The sequence below is a fragment of the Tiliqua scincoides genome, chromosome 3 (genome assembly GCF_035046505.1).
Source record: "Tiliqua scincoides isolate rTilSci1 chromosome 3, rTilSci1.hap2, whole genome shotgun sequence".
In the NCBI taxonomy this organism is placed as follows: Eukaryota; Metazoa; Chordata; class Lepidosauria; order Squamata; family Scincidae; genus Tiliqua; species Tiliqua scincoides.
Window position 1 is genome coordinate 107,996,711 of NC_089823.1, and position 8,894 is coordinate 108,005,604.

At 44.2% G+C, this 8,894-nt stretch overlaps 1 long non-coding RNA gene across 1 annotated transcript in view; it reads right to left on the bottom strand.

Moving 5' to 3' along the window:
* LOC136645463 (uncharacterized) overlaps nt 1-8,511 on the bottom strand; it is a 34,532-nt gene extending 26,021 nt beyond the window's left edge. Inside the window, exon 1 of the long non-coding RNA XR_010794137.1 lies at nt 8,294-8,511. This is a non-coding gene — a long non-coding RNA (uncharacterized lncRNA). The remainder of the gene's footprint in view (nt 1-8,293) is intronic.
* Nucleotides 8,512-8,894: the final 383 nt, after the last annotated feature.

Genomic DNA, 8,894 nt, shown 5'->3' on the forward strand with positions numbered 1-8,894 from the left:
ACTGGGCCCATGGTAAGGCTCCCAAATGTGCTATGGCACGTTTTGCAACAGTGTGCACTGGCGATAAGCCAGCGCACTGGGCTCTGGATTAGGCCCTGAGGCTGCAATCCTATGCACACTTTCCTGGGAGTAAGTTCTATAGAGTGCAATGGGACTTACTTCTGAATAGATTATGCATAGGTTTGAGAACTGAGACTGCAATTCTATACATAATTACCATCAAACTCAATAGTTCTTGCCTTTTAGTAGACATGCATAGGATTGTACTGTTAGGAAAGAAAAATGGAACAACTAGGAAAATAAAACCAGAAAAGAAGCAAGGAAATAAATCTAACAAAAGGAAAGAAAAATATATATATATACATTTGTAGCAGCCCAGATACAAAGTGTTCTGTGACATTTTAGTTTTGCCCAGAATCTCAAATGCACCTCCTTAAAAGGGATTGGCAACAAGGGAATGGCAACAGGATACAGCTATTGTATTATTTTGTCTTGAGTGCCCCCTAAGGCATCTGGTGGGCTACTATGAGATGCAGGAAGCTGGACTAGATGTGCCCTTGGCCTGATCCAGTAGGGATCTTATGTTCTTATGTACAAGTAAATTTCACTGGAGCTATGGGACTTACAAATAAACATGTTAGAACTAAATTGGCTTGACCTGAGTTTTCAGAGACTTTGGGTATAGATTTGTGAAGCGCTGTGTATATTGTGCCAGAGATCAAAGCAAAAAGAAAACCATTTTACAGCATATGAACTGTAGGTCTCCTCCACTAGGTCTGGAGGTCCTCTTATGGTCTCACGGGCTTGGATTCAAAGTTGTGTAATGCGAGCAGAAAGGCACTTCCACTCAGTTTCTGTTAACTCTCCCATTATATCTGCAGTTCTTCATATCATATCACATAGCATTCCTGAGAGGCCCCAACCCTCAGGACCAGATTGGGTAGTGATGCTGGGGTTACAGTGGGAAGGAAAGTTCCATTCTACAAATGGAACACCATTTGGTATGGTTATCAGCAAAATTAAGGCCCCGGTTCTATTCCCCAACAGTGCCAATGCAGCTGTGCCAAAAAGGCACATACTACATCTAATGGTGTGTGTGTGTGGGGGGGGGGGGACCCAAGGACAAATGGGAGGTAAGTAAAAAAATATTTTTTTTACTTACTTCTGCTTAAGCACTGATGGCCCAGTCCTATCCAAATTTCCCACACTGCAGCTGCAATGTCACCCCGAGGTAAGGGACCAAATGTTCCCTTACCTTGAGAAGGCCTCAGTGACTGCCTTCCCACCACAGGATGCAGCGTATGCCCCATTGGCACGGCTGCCCTGGCACTGGAAAATTGGCTAGGGTTGGGCCCTGGTGCCATCCATGGGTCTTCTTGTACAAACATCACTGTGGTGGCATATATCCAAGGAGAAAAAAGGGACAGGGAGGTTTAAAATTGCGCACATCTAAACAACAACTCAGTGATCAATAGAACCCAATATGGATTTGTCAAATATAAATCTTGCTAGACAAATCTCATCTCCTTTTTTGATCGGGTTACTAGCTTACTGGACTGTGGGAATGCAGTAGATGTAACATATCTTGACTTCAGTAAAGCATAAGAACGTAAGAACAGCCCCGCTGGATCAGGCCATAGGCCCATCTAGTCCAGCTTCCTGTATCTCACAGTGGCCCCTCCAAATGCCCCAGGGAGCACACCAGATAACAAGAGACCTGCATCCTAGTGCCCTCCCTTGCATCTGACATGGACCATTTCTAAAATCAGGAGGTTGCACATACACATCATGGCTTGTAATCTGTAATGAATTTTTCCACCAGAAATTTGTCCAGTTCCCTTTTAAAGGCATCTAGGTCAGATGCCATCACCACATTCTGTGGCAAGGAGTTCCACAGACCAACCACACGCTGAGTAAAACAATATTTTCTTTTGTCTGTCCTAACCCTCCCAACACTCAATTTTAGTGGAGGTCCCCTGGCTCTGGTGTTATGTGAGATTGTAAAGAGCATCTCTCTATCCACTCTATCCTTCCTGTACATAATTTTGTACGTCTCGATCATGTCCCCCCTCAGGCGTCTCTTTTCTAGGCTGAAGAAGCCCAAACGCTGTAGCCTTTCCTCATAAGGAAGGTGTCCCAGCCCAGTAATCATCTTAGTCACTCTCTTTTGCACCTTTTCCATTTCCACTATGTCCTTTTTGAGATGTGGCAACCAGAGCTGGACACAATACTCCAGGTGTGGTCTTACAATCAATTTGTACAACGGCATTATAATATTAGCTGTTCTGTTCTCAATACCTTTTCTAATGATCCCAAGCATAGAATTGGCCTTCTTCACTGCCGCCACACAAAAGCATTTGACAAGGTCCCACATGGCATCCTAATCAGCAAGTTGGTAAAATACGGGTTTGAGGATACAATTGTTAGATGGATTTGCAACTGTTTCGACGGCTGTACCCAGAGGGTGTTTGTCAATGGCTCCGTGTCAACCTGGAGGGTGGTTTAGCCTGGGGTGCCCCAGGGCTCTGTCTTGGGCCTGGCTCTCTTTAACATCTTCATCAATGACTTGCATGAGGGGATACAAGAGAGCCTCACCAAATTTGCAGATGACACCAAACTGAGAGGAGTAGCAAACACAACAGAAGGCAGTAGAAGCCTTAAGGAAGAACTAGACAAAATGGAATACTGGGCTGAAATGAATAAGATGAAGTTCAACAGGGAAAAATGAAAAGTTCTGCACTTGGGCAAAAACAACCAAAGATGCAGGTATAAAATGGGAGATACATGGCTTTGGTAGCACTACATGTGAGTGAGATCTTGGAGTTGCGGTGGATCACAGGATGAACATGAGTCAGCAGTGTGATGCGGCTGCAACGAAGGTGAATGCAATTTTAGCCTGCATTAGCAGAACCGTCGCTTCCAAGTCATGAGAAGTTGTGGTTCTGTTTTACTCTGCACTGGTTAGACCTCACCTGGAGTACTGTGTCCAATTCTGGGCACCCCACTTTAAGAAAGATGCAGCCAAACTGGAGCAGATTCAGAGGAGAGCAACGAGGATGATCAGGGGGCTGGAGGACAAGCCATCCGAGGAAAGGTTGAGGGAACTTGGCAACTTGGCATGTTCAGCCTGGAGAAGAGAAGGCTGAGAGGGGATGTGATAACTCTCTTCAAATACCTAAAGGGCTGTCATATGGAAGAAGGGAATAATTTATTCTCAGCTGTCTCTGAAAGTAGAACTACAACCAATGGGTACAAACTGCAAGAGAGGAGATTTCGATTGGACATCAGGAAAAAATTCCTGAAGGTCAGGGCTGTTCAGTGGTGGAACAGATTGCCGAGAGAAGTGGTGGACTCTCCCTCACTAGAGATATTCAAGCAGAGGGTTGACAAGCACCTGTTGGAGATGCTCTGAGAGGATTTCCTGCCTAAGGCAGGGGGTTGGACTAGATCACCTATTAGGTCCCTTCCAACTCTATAGTTCTATAATTCTATGAAAATGGAGGGGATAAGATCTGTCATGCACCATTGCCACTGGTTCGCAGCCCAATCATAGGATTGTGCTGTATGAGATGCAAATTTTGAAATTCAGACTACCTCATACAGTGATCATTATGAAGAAACAGCCCCATATCATGAGTTTCAGCTGGTCAGAACACACTATTATCAATTCCAGACAAACATTCTGGAACATTCTGGAACAATTCTCACAAACATTACAGAAATGGCTCAACAGCCACTCAGCTCTGGAGTAGACACAAATCTTGGGGCTGAGATCAAAACTATGGTAGGGCTGTGGTAAAAGCCCAACACTTCATATAATTTCCAAGTGCAAAAATCTCATACATTTCTTCCACCTTCCATGCTTGCTTCAGAACCTGTCAATGCGCAGTGATTACAGTATCTACTTGCCAAGGAAGAATTCCTGACTGATCTTGGATTAAGCTGGCCAAGAGCCACCTGGCCACCTTATTGAAAGAAACTCCATCTTCTATCAACCTCCTCAGGATTGTGAGACTGTCCTCTTCCTTGTGTTCAGACCGCTTCCTGTTGTATTTCAACTCTAATTATATCCCAGGGTTGTTGTTTTCTCATGCTAGAAGCCTTGAAGGAGCAGGCATTTGTCCCCACAGATATTTCAGGAATACTGCTATAGTGAGGTTTTTTCCGCCTAAACCCATCCTGCAAGACCATCCTCTGGACCGTTCACTTTTGCTCAACCTTTCCTCCTCCCCGTTGGCTGCCTCCACCAATCCTGCTGCTTTATTTGACCTTCAACTGGATTCTTCAGATTGTCCGGCTGGCACATCTTCCAACCTCTACTCCTTTACTGCGAAGCCTAGTGTTGACTCTGTGGCCTCCAGTCGTCCTTTGAGGACCTCACCCGACTGCGACAACTTAATTGTACCACCTGCCTCCAACAAGAGTGTTTTTCCTTCCCCCTCTCCCGCTCAGCGACCGAGCATTCCTTTATCTCCTACCTGTATTGTGGATAGGTGCTCCCAAGGTGGTCCTTTTCTTCTCGTTGATGCCTCAACCCAACTTGAACCCACCCCTGAATTATGACTTCTTAGGTTCCAACTCCGAGGGGGGAAGATTGCCCATTCACATGGAGACTTCTTTGATGCTTCCAGTTCATACCCAGCCACCTACATCTGTCAATTGTCCCCCCCCATCGCCAGCCAAAACCTCTGCAATGGGAAGCATCTCATCTAGCTCCACCAAGTGTATAACTTCTACTAACTCTACTTGCTGACTACCAGATGCTCCCCAGATTGCCCCAGACTTGACTTCCATCCTCAAGTTGGTGTCCTGGAACATTGCGGGCTGGGAGAAAAAGAGGTTTGATCAAGATTTCACCAACTTCCTGTCTCTTTTTGACATTATCTTTTTGCAAGAGACTTGGTCTCTCTCCCCGCCAACCTTTCCTGGATTTATCACTCATCGTCTCCCAGCTTTTAAATGCAAGCAATTGGGCCGCTCTCGTGTAGGCCTATGTTGCTTGTTTAGCTCCTCCTCTTGGTTTTCCCTATTTCCCCTTCCTACTCAATCTCACTTTTTGCAAGCTTTCTTATTCCAATGTAAGGAGCTTAAGATTATAATGGTTAATATATATATCCCTCCCTCTGACCCTTCCCCTCATGTTTTTTGGAGTGTGGTTAAGACCTCTGTTGGAAAATGTCTGGCCTCCATGCCTTCTGCTCTTCTTCTAATTATGGGTGACCTTAATACCAGACTGGGACCAAACAATCTTGCCCTGGCCCATTTTATGAACTAGGACCTTGATAAGCAAATCCCCCCTTGGTTCCAGGGCTCTAGGTCCTCCAAAGACCTTGTTATTAATGGTTACGCCCCCTTTCTAATTGATTTGTGCTCTGAGCTCAATTTAGTTATTCTCAATGGTTCTACCAGAAGGGACATTCCAGGCCAATTCACTCACTTCGCTCCTAGGGGGACCAGTGTTATCAATTATGCACTTGCCTCCCCAGCTCTCCTCCCGCTTTTCCCTGAATTTTTCTGTTAACCCCCATTCGGATAGTGACCATTTACCCATTCAACTATCCCTAGCTCCTCCCCTTTTCATGTCTTCGCCTAAGAAATCTTCATTACAGCCCCCGCCCCGCATTAAATGGTCTCTTAGGATAGAGGACGCCTATCATCATTGGACCAAATTGGACAAGTCCATTAATTTAAGTCACATGTTGGCAGAGACTGACTCGCCTTCTACTGCTGTTCTAACCTTTGACTCTCTCTCCGAATCACTAACCCAATTTCTCAGAGCTTCTCTTCCTCCTCACTCTGATAACCGTGTCCCTACTTGGTTTGATTCGGAGTGCTGGTTAGCCAAGGCTCGAGTCAGGCAGTCTTTCCTTTTAGTATGTTGTAACCCTTCTCTTGACTCCTTAAGATCTTACTTTTACTTGAGGAAATGTTGCCAGACCCTTTTGGAGGAAAAAAAAACAAACACTCTTTGCCCAGCACAAATGGCTACATCTTTATGAGGCAATTTTATCCAAAGACCATAAATCCTTTTGGTTCCTAGTTACCCATTCCAACTTGCCTTCCTTTAGCAACGTTCCCTCCCCTATCTCCCTGCCAGTTTGGGTAGCCCATTTTTCGGAAATTTTCTCTGCTACTGACTCTTGTGATCCCCCTATTCTTATCCCTTCAAATTTCCCGGAATGGCCTCCCGTTACCCCGGACGTGGTGGTGGGGCTAATTAATACCTTGAAACCCAGGAAGCTCCCGGCCCCAATGACATTCCATGTGAAATTTTAACCAGCAACCCTTCCTGGTGGTCAGAACCCCTATCTAACCTATTATTATTATTATTATTATTATTATTATTATTATTATTATTATTATTAACAGTATTTATATACCGCTTTTCAACTAAAAGTTCACATAGCGGTTTACAGAAAAAAATCAAACAACTAATGGCTCCCTGTCCCAAAAGGGCTCACAATCTAAAAAGATGCAAAAGAACACCGGCAGACAGCCACTAGAAAAGACACTGCTGGGGTGAGGTGGGCCAGTTACTCTCCCCGTGCTAAAAAGAGGATTACCCACTTGAAAAAGTGCCTCTTACCCAGTTAGCAGGGGTTTTCTCCTTAATTAATCAATCTGGTCTTTTTCCCATTTCCTGGCTTTCTTCTAATCTCATCCCTATTTTTAAGAAGGGTGACCCTTCCCACCCGGGAAATTATTTTAAAAGACCTATTAAAGGACTCATATCTCTCTAAGTGGTTCCAACTTATTGATCTCAAGTTTTTATCTTTGGATTTGTCCCCCGAATCTCTCGCGAATATTAATCTCCATAGGGCCCATTCAATCATTAAATCCAAACTTTGGGAATCTGAATCCAATCAACTCTTTTCCAATCTTAATCCTATCTGTTCTCCTCAGTTTTTTGGCCTTCTCCCCTCACTTGGCCACCCTTTTAACTATTTTAGTAAGTTAATTAACCCTATTAAAAAGAGAGCGTTTATGCTTGCGAGATTTAACATCTTCCCTTCAGCTGTTCACTCTGGCAGATTCTCCAAGATCCCACATGATTGCAGATTATGCCCTTTTTGTTCTCTAGAACCAGACGCAGTGGCTCACATACTACTTTGTTGTCCAGCCCACCAAGCCCTTCGAGACACATATCTGAACCCTTTCCTGTCTTTCTTCTCTGGTTTCTCTACTGAAACTTTACTTGCCCTTTTAAGTGATAGCTCTGTGGCGATCACTAATGCTGTAGCAGATTATCTTTCTGCTGTTTCCAAGTTAAAATTCCCTCCCTGACCCTATATTTCTTCCTTGTTTCCCCTCCTTTCTCCCCTCATTAGTTCCTTGCTGTGATTTTCTCTTTGGTAACATAGCCACTGCGTTGGCTCTTGTTATTATTGTTATTACTGTTATTAACTGTTTTTAATGCCAATAAAGGTTTATGGATGGAACCTGTCACTTGGGGTCATACTGGCAAAACCAATCTGTGCGGATTATGTATTTGTATATTAGGGTATTTTACAAAAGTGGTCACTGGAGAATGCAACCACTCAGCTCCCATATGAAGTCCTTGCAGTGATTGTTCCAAAATAATGAGAGGCCACAGCCTGGAATAAATTTTGCCGGCGAGTCACCAGCCAATTATGTGAAGCAGAAGTACTGTATATTGTTATTTCCATAGAAAAAAGAAATTGCGGTCATTGTTATAATATTTTAATGGCTCATAAATTTGTCATCGGAGACTGACATCTATAATTATTACTAAACCACTTCATCTAAAAGAGGAAATCCATTAACAGCTTACACAGGACTCTAAATGCTATGCACATAAATCATTGGCTTATAGGGTAAGCCTATGCACGTCGATTCAGAAGTAAGTCCCATTATGTTCAATGGGGCTAACTTCCACGTAAGCGTGCACAGAATTGAAGCCAAGGCTTGCAATCCTAGTCACACTTACCTGGGAGTAAGCCCCATGTATTTTGATGGCACTTACTTCTGAGAAGACATACACAGGATAAGCAAATGATAACTGAATGAAAGAAAAATCACCTAAATGTGTATGTCTTCCTGGCTTTGCTTGAGTTGCTTTTTCTTCAAACTTGAGAGGATACCTTTTATTTTCTGATATTTCTCTGTATGAAGTTTTGTCAAGAAAGTATGAACATAATTTCTTAGATTTCCCAACCTAATGGGGAGAGATTATGAATGTTTTCTTGACCTCACTGTACTGGAAGAAGCTGAGGCTCTGCTTAATTAATGCCAGGTTAATTGATGTCAGATTGATTAAAAAAAAATACCCTACCTGTGTAGGGTTGCATATCCTTGGAGTCATGAAGGTCCCTTTTCAAACTCTGTGAAGTCTGCAGGCTGAGTGTTGATTTGAGGCCTCACTTCCTTCACACTGGATCCCGGTGATATTATTTTCCTCGCCCTGCAGTGTACCCGTAGCCAAGGCCCCTCCATGTGTGAGGCAAAGGGAGACGGACTCAATTGCTGTTCCTGGAGTTGTGTTTAAATTCATTGACATTTAAAGTCATTAAAGTCATTGACATCTACACAAGGTTCATTAGCAGGCCAGTGTAGCAAATTTGCATGTTGGAAAATAGGCACAATGCCACCTAGAGGACACTCAAGGGCATTGTATTTTCCAGAAGGCAAAAGACTCAGAGGCTGCCAGCTTCAGATCTTTACACTTCAGTTGCATGCCTGCCATAGATGGGGACGGGGCAAAAGCCCCAGGCGCCAGCCGCTGGGACCCCACAGAAGCCTCTCTGAGGCTCCCAATAGGGGCAGAAACTGTGCTTCCGGTTTGCTGGAAGCACAGTTTATAGCGCCGGGGAACCTCACAGAGGTTACCCCGGTGCAAGAGGAGGTCACGCAAGGCTCCATGAGCCTCTAGTGAG